General features: G+C 38.6%; 1 long non-coding RNA gene across 1 annotated transcript; it reads left to right on the forward strand.

Annotated features, from left to right (window-relative positions):
• The first annotated feature begins 6,729 nt into the window (after nucleotides 1-6,729).
• Nucleotides 6,730-8,377, forward strand: LOC118764073. The gene is made up of 3 exons (XR_004999861.1): nucleotides 6,730-6,740; nucleotides 7,751-7,755; nucleotides 8,237-8,377. It is a non-coding gene; the product is annotated as an uncharacterized LOC118764073 (long non-coding RNA).
• The last annotated feature ends 4,123 nt before the right edge of the window (nucleotides 8,378-12,500 follow it).

The following is a 12,500-nucleotide window of genomic DNA, read 5'->3' on the forward strand; positions in this document are numbered from 1 at the left end:
TTGTTGTTCTTCTCAGCGTCTACTCATACTTCCACGATCTACACAAACTAATGAACCAAATCCTTTTTGCCTTGCAGATCAAACGAAACCGCCCGGAAGTCCCTTTTTGGCCCTTGTTTCTTCTAATAGGCACCGCCCTACATTTGCTTCAAAGTTGACCGTATCAATGTGACCAGTGTATGTAGGCCTTGCAAAGGTTAAGGACGCTGACCACTTCGTCCTTACTAAGGCCATGCAAAAACAGCATGGCTCTTAAAGTGGTCATTAAAGGTGCTTTGGTGCAGCTGAATGAGTGACCAGTGTGTGTACATAACACTTGAATGTCACTAATCAACAACCACGCGTGTAAACATACACACATACATTTCTATGTGTATATATACATACATATATCTCTTTATATTATGTATACACTCGTACGTATATACACACCACTTGAAAGTTATCAATTGACAGATGTTGCGTGAGTTTGCGCACGCGCACATATACATAAAGTTATGTATACATACGTAAAGTTATAGGTATACGCAAACAATAAGTGCTAACTATATTCATATATATAATATATATATATATATATATATATATATGTATATGTATATGTATATATATATATACACCACACACACCACATATATATATATATATATATATATATATATCTAATATTATATATTATATATATATACACATACATATACATCTACATACATACATATACATAAACATAAATACACACATAGATATACTCACACATTAATATATTATATAAGGCGGCGAGCTGGCAGAATCGTTAGCACGCCGGGCGAAATGCTTAGCAGCATTTCGTCTGCCGCTACGTTCTGAGTTCAAATTCCGCCGAGGTCAACTTTGCCTTTCATCCTTTCGGGGTCGATTAAATAAGTACCAGTTACGCACTGGGGTCGATATAATCGACTTAATCCGTTTGTCTGTCCTTGTTTGTCCCCTCTGTGTTTAATCCCTTGAGGGTAGTAAAGAAACAGGTATTTCATCTGTCTTTACATTGTAAGTTCAAGGTCCGCATCATCCTTTCGGGATCGATAAATTAAGTACCTGTTGCGTATTGGGGTCGATCTAATCGACTGGCCCTTCCTCAAAAAATTCGGGCCTTGTGCCTAGAGTAGAAGAGATTAATATATATTATATATATGGATGCGTACAAATATGTATATACGCACAATCATATATACATGCGTTAATACACACACACACACATGCATACATACATCAAAATAATAAATATATTCATTTCTGTACAAATTTATACACATACAAGGATACACACATATACATAATTATATACATACGTACATACATGTGGTGCTGTATTCATTAAAAGAAACGTGTGTCGGGCTACTTACAAGCAGCATAATTACTTTCAAGTGTGTTCATATGTTGACACAGGCCAAGACACACACACACACACACACACACACATACATACAGGCACAAACACGTACAGACACTTGCACGTGCGTCAACATACAGATTCAGACACGCATATAGACACTAACATAAGACAATATATATCAAGGAATATATATATATATATATATATATATATAAATTCTTTATTTCATAGGCCTGTCCACGTAATACTTATACATATGTGTTTACATGAGTGTGCATGTATACATGCAAATATGTGTGTGTGTGTGTGCAAAACACACACAACACACACACACAGATATATATATATATATATAATATATATATATATATATATATATATATATTATATATATATATATATATGGCTCAGTGGTTAGAGCGTCGAGCTTACGATCGTGAGGTTGTGAGCTCGAATCCCGGACCGGGCCTGCGTGTTGTGTTCTTGAGCAAAGCACTTTATTTCACGTTGCTCCAGTTCACTCAGCTGTAGATATGAGTTGCGACGTCACTGGTGCCAAGCTGTATCGACCTTGCCTTTCCCTTGATAACACTGGTGGCGTGGAGAGGGGAGGCTGGTATGCATGGGCGACTGCTGGTCTTCCATAAACAACCTTGCCCAGACTTGTGTCTAGGAGGGTAACTTTCTAGGTGCAATCCCATGGTCATTCATGACCGAAGGGGGTCTTTATATATATATATATATATATATATATACATGTTTTCCTGGAGCTAAAAGAACAGTAACATCGTCCTCTACAGGATTTCCACACCCACTCACACGCACACACGCGCCTCCACACACACACACACACACACACACACATATATATATATATATATATATTTCATGTAATACATATAACTCCTTCTAAGTACGTTGAGTGCCCTTTTATCGTTTTGTTACCAACTTTGACCGTCCGCAAATCCCGAATTCTAGTTTAGTTTGTGGGAGCAACTGTTTTCTCGAAGGCACATGAATTGCTTGAAATGTGGAGTAGATAAACAACATCCGACAACTGATGAAGGGTCGTTCCTTATGTTACTTGTCCTGTTTTCCATTTGTTTCTCCCGTTGTTCGCATACAAAAGTTTATCCTCATATTTCATACTATTGTCATATTCCGTATTTCATGTTGTTTTCGTATTCCATGTTGTTTACGTTTTGTGATGTCCTGTACCCATATATGCATATATATATATATATATATATACATATATGTATGTACATACATGTACGTATATATGGCTATATATATATTTTATTTATATTATTATATGATTGAACGCCACGCATCCATTTCTATACATACACACACACAAACACACACAAACCTATATATACAGATATACGCACGCACGCACACGCGCGCACACACACACAAACACACATATTTCATAGGGCAGGCGTGGCTGTGTGGTAAGAAGCTTTCGTCCCGACTAGATGGCTCTGAGTGCAGTCCCACAGCATAGTTTCTACTATACTCTTCTAATATAGGTTCGGGCTGACCAAAGCTTTGTGAGTGGATTTGGTAGATGGAAATTGAAAAGAAGCCCGTGTGTGTGTGTGTGTGTGTGTGTATTTATGTGTCCGTGTGTTCCCCACCACTATCACCATTTCTTGATAACCGATGTTGGTGTGCTTACGTGTGCTAACGGTTCGGCAAAAGAGACCGATAGAATAAGTACTAAGCTTACAAAGAATAAGTCCTGCAGCCGATTTCTTCGACTAAAACCTTTTCAGGCGGTGCTCCAGCATGGTCGCAGTCAAATGACTGAAACAATTAAAAGAATAAAAGAATGTATGTATGTATGTATGTATGGCCCAGTGGTTAGGGCAGCGGACTCGCGGTCATAGGATCGCAGTTTCGATTCCCAGACCGGGCGTTGTGAGTGTTTATTGAGCGAAAACACCTAAAGCTCCACGAGGCTCCGGCAGGGGATGGTGGTGATCCCTGCTGTACTCTTTCACCACAACTTTCTCTCACTCTTACTTCCTGCTTCTGTTGTACCTGTATTTCAAAGGGCCGGCCTTGTCACTCTCTATGTCACGCTGAATATCCCCGAGAACTACGTTAAGGCTACACGTGTCTGTGGAGTGCTCGGCCACTTACACGTTAATTTCACGAGCAGGCTGTTCCGTTGATTCGGATCAACCGGAACCCTCGTCGTCGTAACCGACGGAGTGCTTCCATCATGTATGTATGTACGCAAGTATGTATGTATGTATGTATGTATGTATGTATGTATGTAAGAGTATATTCACACACACACACTCACGCATACGTACATAGAAAAAGAAATAGATTGAAGGGGAGAAAAAAACGTGATAAACCCGAAAAATATCATAGAAAAAACTGTAACAACAACAATTTAAAAGAATAGTTAAATATACCCGTGTCTGTTAAATTATCGCTGATTTGACCCGATAAGATGTGAAAAAAAATTTGAAAAAAGAAGATAATTGCCGACATGATAAGGTAGAGTCTCATGAGATTTAAAATAACTGTTATTTTTACATCTTCACGAATTGTTTTGCAATTCTAATGTAGTAAGGTTGACCAGGTGTGATCTCTTTTTGTTATTTATTATTCGTATCTGTATTAATAATTCTGAATAGATTTAGTCAGCTATCTGGCTTTGTTGCTATACCTGGCTGTGTGGAGACACAAATAGTAACATAGACCCGCCCGGTCGTGTAGCTTCACCTGTTTAGATTCACCAATGGCATTCATACATAACTGACCTGGGTATAAGGGCGTCGACCTGACAGTATTGTTATCACGCTGTACATGCTGGATTCCACCGTCGTCAACTTTGCCTTTCACCCTTTCGGAGAAGATCAAATAAGTACTAGTTGAGCACTGGGGTCGATGTAATCGACTTACCCCTTCCCCCTAACTTGCTGGCCTTGTGCTAACATTTGAAACCATTATTACCCCTGGGTATAAGGTACACCGGGCAAAATGCTTATTGACACTTCGTCCGTCTTTATGCGGTGAGTGCAAATTCCGCCGACGTCAACTTTGCCTTTCATCCTTTCAGGGTCGATAAAATAAGCATCAATTGTGTACTGGGGTTGATGTAATTGATTTACCCACTTCTCCCGAAATTACTGACTTGGTGCCAAAATTCAAAGCCAATAACTATCCACTACAGTTTCCGTGTTTTGTGTTACTTGTCTGTATTAATCACAGACTTAAACACTGAGTTGAGGTACTATCTTTGATAGTGTGATGCACAATATACAACCCCTCCTCAGACACTGGTCCTCACATTTCACGGTGATTTGTCATGTTGAAGGAAAGACCTAAAGCTCTAAGTTAATAGTAATACCGTGCCAGCTGAAACCTTCACGAGGAGATCCTGTTCTTACTGATCTGGGCAAATCTAGAGGAGGCAGAAATCACAAAAGTAAGCAAAGTCCCCGATGGCAGAACAAGTTGATGACGACCTATGATCTCAACAGTTGAACAAGCGAAAGGGAACAATACCAGACGGAGTGGCTATAAAGGTACAAGTCAAGCAATACCTTGGCTGATAGCAGTCAGTTGCAGTTTTGTTATTCGATCCTGCATGTCATATTTTGCACGAGCTACAGCGGATATCTCCGAAACCACTGTACGTGGATCACTTCTTGGTAGGCTAGGATCGATTCTAATCAAAACCACGGCAACTGCATTTTTCCACTGAAGAAAAATATACTCGGAAACGATGACGACGATATCAACCACTGTGGCCAGTGGGACTTTCTGAATCACGCTTCTAATTTGACGATGAAAATAATGTTTATTAAAATTATCTCGAATTTTTTAGTACTGCGGCCCACCTTATGATGAGCCATGTATCATGCGGCCTGCTACTCCTAAAAGGTTGCCAATGCCTTGTCTAGAGGAATAGGCAATGCCCTTGTCTTTCAGCCCCTCAGAGATTGATGAGATCAATAGGTTTAATATTACACTTTAACAGCTGCTTTTAGTGGTTTCAGGCAGTTGATGTACTGGGGGGGGGGAGAAGCGGACATAATGGTTAGTGCAAAGCCTAGGTGGTTGGAAGAAGAAAGATGTGTACCTGTGTGGAGGTGGCACAAAAGCAGAAGTCACTGTCGTAATGACAGAAAATGCAGAACGAAGAGAGATGTTTGTGGGTCAGAGGTTGGGGTATGTTGGAGATAGGAGATAGACTTGATGCTACTCAGTTCGTTGACTATTTTTCGGATGCTGTTTAGGATGCCTGTGTGCGTTGTAGCAACACCATAGTCCCAGATGCAGCAGTAGTTTTCCATTTTGTATCACACACCTTTGAAGAGAGAGAGAGCGAGGGGGAGAAGAGAGAAATACTCTAATATTTATATCTCCGTATCTACCTGACCATGTGTGCAGCTATATCTGTGTACATTGTTCACTTATATTCATACAGCATTTTAGGTCATGCCTGGTTCATTAATCACTCGCAGTAATATCTAACTAGCCAGGTATGTTGTGATATACCTGCGCACATTATACTTATATATCACTACAGATATAACCAAGTGTGTTGCTATGTCCGGGTCTATCCTACTGAGAGGGCTAGGTGTGTTGTTATGGTCGGATTTATGAGGGCACGTGACCTAGTGGTTCGGGTGTTGCGCTGACGATCGCGATGTCGTGGTTTCGATTTCCGGACGAGGTGCTACATATGTTTGTGAACAAAACACTACATATTTCGTTGCTCTGCAGTCATTTCGATATTTGACGAGTGACACACTGTTCGCCTGTACAAGCATTTCGATTTGCTAGGAGTAGCAAGTTAATGTACAGCAGAATCATTTAAGCACTATAAACAAATCCTCTGTGCAGGCTGTTCAGTAAGAAATTAAGGAACGCACACTCAGGTGTCATTTACAGCAAGGGGGTCCACAATTTACTCTTTTAGTTGTTTCAGTCATTTTGACTGTGGCCATGCTGGAGCACCACCGTTAATCGAGCAAATCGCTCCAGGACTTATTCTTTGTAAGCCTAGTACTCATTCTATCGGTCTCTTTGGCCGAACTACTAAGTTACGGGGACGTAAACACACCAGCATCGGTTGTGAAGCGATGTTGGGGGGGGGGAGCAAACACATACACACAAACATAAACACACACACGTACACACACACTCACGCACACCACAAACACACACACACACACACACACACACATATATATATATATATATATATATATACATATATATATATATAACTGCTTAAAAGGATCTGCACAAGATCTTCATAATTTGATAACTTCGTGTTCCTCAGGAAACATCTACAGCAAAAGGATCCCGCGATTCTTTTTCAATGCGAGACATGGTCTCCAAAAATAGCTCGTCCTGAAATAGCCACCAATTATGTGGCCCATCAAACACACCAACCTTAATTTTCTCACAAGACAAAACTGGAAACTTTCTGCTTAAGCATTTGAAGCTGACACTGTTTCGGTGTTTCAACACATGTTTTGCACACTATATGGGGCGCCCTGGCTTTGTCTTGTCACCCAGTTCCATGCTAAAGTAAGTAAGGAAGTAAGGTAAGTGATTTTATTTCACTGCCTAATCCAGAAATAAGCAGAAGACATTGGGGCTGTTTTTACATTCCCTTCTCTCACAACTGGCTATATTTCTAAAACACAAAGCATTTTCAAGCCAGTTGTCACCTGGGCAAAGCATTTTCAGAACAGTCAACAGATATAGAGTAAGCAAATGCAGATTTGGGATGGCAAAGTTCCATAAAGAGAATACATACCATGAAGTTATTTTTATAGTTCTTTGACAATTGCTTGACGAAAAGTGACCTTGACCCATATGGCTTCACAACTGAAACATTAAGGGCACATTCAAAATACTAATTTCTATAAGAAACCGTTTAAAATTCAATAAAACATGTCTCAACTAGTTTGCAGTGATAATCACACTAAATTAAGCAAAGCGTGGGCGTATTTGTAGATAAATTCCGCAAATATGAGACGTATGGTGTCAAGGGCCACAAAATATGTTGTTTCTTAACATCCAATTGTATAAAGAACATTTATGTGATCCTCATGACATTTGAAACTGGTTAGATTGAAGATACTGAGAGTTGCTCAAGCTTGATACTTATAATTTACAGAAGATACTTAAATCATGACTTTTGTTTTCACTTTTGTAGTTGTATGTACTTTAAATGACATTGAAAAACTATATTTTCAAAGTTAAGTCATCCTCCACATATGGGTTCGCATTTGATGAAGTCAAATCTATCCTTAGAAATGGTGACAATATCAGAAATGTTGAAAAATGGACATCTAAGCAAAATGGATTTCATTTTTGAAACCAACACCCCAGAATTAGTAGGAAATGTGTCTCCAACATCAAACAACAAAATCCCTGTTCACCAGTGTAAGCAAATGGAGCAATGTCCGGCGAATATGGTGGGTGGAGCATCGTTTCCCATTCAAACTGCTCCAGCCTTTCGCATGTCATCCTCGCTGTATGTAGCCGAGCATTATCTCGGAAGAAAAATACCTTACGTCTTGAAATCAAAGATGGCCGTTTTTCTTCTAGCGCTGATCTAAGCCGCTTAAACTGTCCGCAGTATATCTCCTTTATTATAATTTGTTTTGGGTTTAAAAGTTCAAAGTGGACTAAACCTTTCATATCCCACCAAACATATATAACAACACCTTCGTAGGTGAAGGCCTTTAGCCTCTGGTGCCGGTGTTTCTCCTTTCCCTACCCACTGTCTCCGGTGCTTAACATTTTTATAGAGAACCCATTTCTCGTCACATGTCACTATTCGGTCCAAAAACGGCTCATTCGTGAGTCGTAAAGCAAAGAAGAGCACACATTCACTCTCTGCGTGCGATTAGACTCAGAAAATTGTGAGGGACCCATCGACCCAATTTTCTGACTGTTTCCATGGCACGCAAGTGACGATGAATGGTTGAATGACCAAATCCAAGTTTCTCTCCTAGATCCTCAACAGTTACGATGGGATTTTCTTCCACCATGGTTTGCAGGACGTCCTCGTCGAGCTCTACAGATCTTCCAGGACGAGGTTCGTCTTCTGGGCTGTAGTTTCTGGCTCGGATTTTCTGGAACTACCATTGACATTAGCTTACGCTTATTGTCCGATCCCCATAAACTGCTTTAATATTCCTCGCACTTTCCGTTGCGCTGTTGCCTTTATTGAACTCATAAAGCAAAATATGCCGAATATGCTCCTTTGTCACTTCCATTATAGCTTTGAAAAAATAACTGTTGAAATCGAACTGCACTCTTCAAAACTTGATCTAAGAAAAAGGACATGGTAAAATTACTCCCTGCTTTTAGAGCAAGTTCATGCAGGTAGTTTATCCCGTCCCCCTACGAACTTTAGTTCATGCAATTGAAACAACTGCATTATTTATGAGATGACCCAATATGTATGTAGACTGAAAAGCAGACAGACGGAAAGATCGAGATATAAGTAATATTTCAAGTGCGGAAAGAAGTCAAATTGACATGTCAACTTGACTTCTTTCCTCATTTAAATTATTACTGTTATTACTCACTCTACATAACTTAGATTAAGCCCATTGGCTTTTACCTTGGAGATGTGTAGTGTTCCTTGTAATATCAATCGAAATCTTACAGATTTTCTTTTGAATTTGGAATACTACGCTAGCCACGATACTGCATGATGTGCTAATGAGGCGAAAGCCAGGACTATAATTAGCCCGTCTGTCTATCTGTCTGTCTATCTATCTATCTATCTATCTATTTACTATCTATCTATCTATCTATCTATCTATCTATCTATCTATCTATCTATCTATCTATCTATCTATCTATCTATCTATCTATCTGCCTGTCTGTCTGTCTGTCTGTCGTCAGTGTTGCTTTTTTTGCTTAGTAACAATTCAAACAATAACAACAAAACCTAAAATCAAAACATTCCGTGAGCATTAATCCTTTCATTATTTAATGTGCTTTTTCCTTTTAACGACTGTAGGGTATGGTTTAACTGATATTTGACTACTGCTTCTAGCCTATCCGACCAACAAGTAGAAGATTTCCACACCCCATGGTGTGTATCTTGTTCCAGGACCTGGCCATTGAGCTACAGAGGCTGTGAAAAGTGTAAGATGTATCTCTGCATCCAAACTACAGGCAACAACTAAAAGCGCAACAATAATAACATTCAGTAACAACAGCAACAAGTGTAACAACAATGATGATAATGAAGACAATAGGACCTTGACAACAATAACAGCCGCAACAACAATAAACAAACAAAAGTTTCAAGTACATAACAACAAAGAAAAACAAACGAGACGACTGGTAAACACATGCATTTAAAGCACTATACTCAAACACATGTAAAGAGTAACATATACACATATATATGCATATTAACTATAGTATGTAATAACATGAGCACACATACATATATACAAAAGACTTTCACACATACAATATCATACACACATACACACATACATATAAAACAGTATGCAATAGCATACGCACATACATATAGATAAAACCACATAACATAATATTTACACATGTACATGCATACATATAAAACACTCCACATACACACGCACACACACGCTCACACACAATGTCAAATACAAATACATACACAAGAACACAGTACATAATATAACTACATAGAAAGGGTGAAAGGGTGAATACAATGGGATTGCACCTAAAAAGTTGCCCTTCGAGGCACAAGTCCGGGCAGCGTTGATTATGGAAGACCAGCAGTCGCTCATGCATACAAGCCTCCTCTGTCCATAGCCTCTTCTGTCCATATATACATAGGGTAAAGGGTAAAGACCCCTTCGGCTATGAATAACCATGGGATTGCACCTAGAAAATTGCCCGTCGAGGTACTAGTCCGGGCAAGGTGATTTTATGGAAGACCAGCAGTCGCTCATGCATACAAGCCTCCTCTGTCCATAGCCTCTTCTGTCCATATATACAAAGGGTAAAGGGTAAAGCCCCCCCCCCCACCTCCAAACCACCTTCAGTCATGACTGAAACCCATGGGATTGCACCTAGAAAATTGCCCGTCGAGGTACTAGTCCGGGCAAGGTGATTTTATGGAAGACCAGCAGTTGTCCATGCATACCAGCCTCCCTTTCCATGCCACTGATGTTATCCAAGGGAAAGGCAAAGGCTGATACAGCTTGGCACCAGTGAGTCACAACTCATTTCTACAGCTGAGTGAACTGGAGCAACATGAAATAAAGTGTCTTGCTCAAGAATACAACACGCAGCCCGGTCTGTGAGCCGAACTCACTACCTCATAATTGTGATCCCGATCCTCTAACCACTGAACCATATGCCTTCACCATAACTACATATACACACACACAATAAAGCAACTGATAGACAATAACATACATACACACACACACACTCACATATATATATACATATACACACCCACATCCCACACTCACAGACACAATAACATCGATGCATATGTACACATATATCATAACATACACATACACGCATACATAAAATAATTGTCATGCGCAATAACTTATATACACATACGCACACACACTCATACAATGACATACAAACATAAACATATCTGAAACAATGCACACGTACATACTCAAAACACTCCACACACACACACGAACTCTAACGCATAAACAGTACACACACACACACTCACACATAAACATACGCATACACACACGCACACACACACAAACACACACACACACACAATAAACTGAAGCAATATGATACATAGAATGTATTTCGCAAATTCTCATTAACTGCTTTTCACCTGACACGATGTGTGTGTATGTGTGTGTGTGTGTATGTGTCTGTGTCTGTGTGTGTTTGTTTTGTGTGTGTGTTTCTGGGTGGTGGTGGTGGGAGTGTGCATGTGCGTACGTATGTGCGCGCGTGCAATTGATATGGTTTGGACAAAACTGGTTTGAAAACATTCACCTGTTCTTCAACTCATCTCTATACATGTGTGTGCGTATATATGTATATATGTCAATATGTGTATGTCTGATATATATATACGCACACACACATATACAGATATATGTGTATGTACACACACGCACATATACATATATATATATGTATATGTATAATTATATATATATATATATATATATATATATATATATATATATATATATACACCTATATTGCCTATCTATATATATATGTCTGTTTATCTATCTATCCATTGATCGATTTATCTATAATTAATTTATATATATATATTCCACGACGGTAATAGTTGAATAATATTCTTAAGGCCGCAATTTACTCACGCACAGCATTTTCAGAGCTTGTTGCTAATGCAGTTCTTAACTAAATTGAAAACTCTTAACATTTTTGGAGAGGGCTGATCCCTAGCTACATTTTGGTATAAAAAATTGAGATTTGATTCAGTAGAAAAAAGTTTACATAAAAGTTTGTAGCAACGTTGTATGAGAATAAGTAACGCCACCAATCAAGTTTAAATCTAAAGAACTTTTTTTTATTTTAAAAGCAAAACATATTTATCTTAGCTTCAATGATAGAAGAAAGCATGGAGAATTTTATAGTTTTGGTCCCATGCAACAAAAATTTGTATCAAAAAATTGTGAGGTAAAATATAATTAACTTTTTTTCTTTTAAAACCAAACTATATTTTAATTAAGCTTAAATGATAGAGCTCAATTCGAAGAATTTCATAGTATCATTCTCATGCAATGAAGTTTTAAAAGAAAAAAGTTATGAGTGTTTGTTTCTCAAATTTGAGAGTGATAATATAGTTCTATACTTTTTTATGAATATAGTTCTATACGGGGACTTTTAATATATGTCACCGGCGTCATTGAGGGAAAAAAATGCACAACGATACTGCTAATTGAGACATTTGACACATTATTAATTAGCATAATAGCATAGCCAGGAAAAATACACGAATTACATTGAAAAAGGCGAGCAAGAGAAATAATATTCTTAAGATTATAAACCTGGAAAAGTACACAATTTATTACACTTGGAAAAGTTCAGGACAACTTATTACATCTGGTAAAGTACAGAACAAGAAAGTTTTTACTTAAATTATTGC

This window comes from Octopus sinensis, linkage group LG7 (assembly GCF_006345805.1).
Source record: "Octopus sinensis linkage group LG7, ASM634580v1, whole genome shotgun sequence".
Taxonomy (NCBI): Eukaryota; Metazoa; Mollusca; class Cephalopoda; order Octopoda; family Octopodidae; genus Octopus; species Octopus sinensis.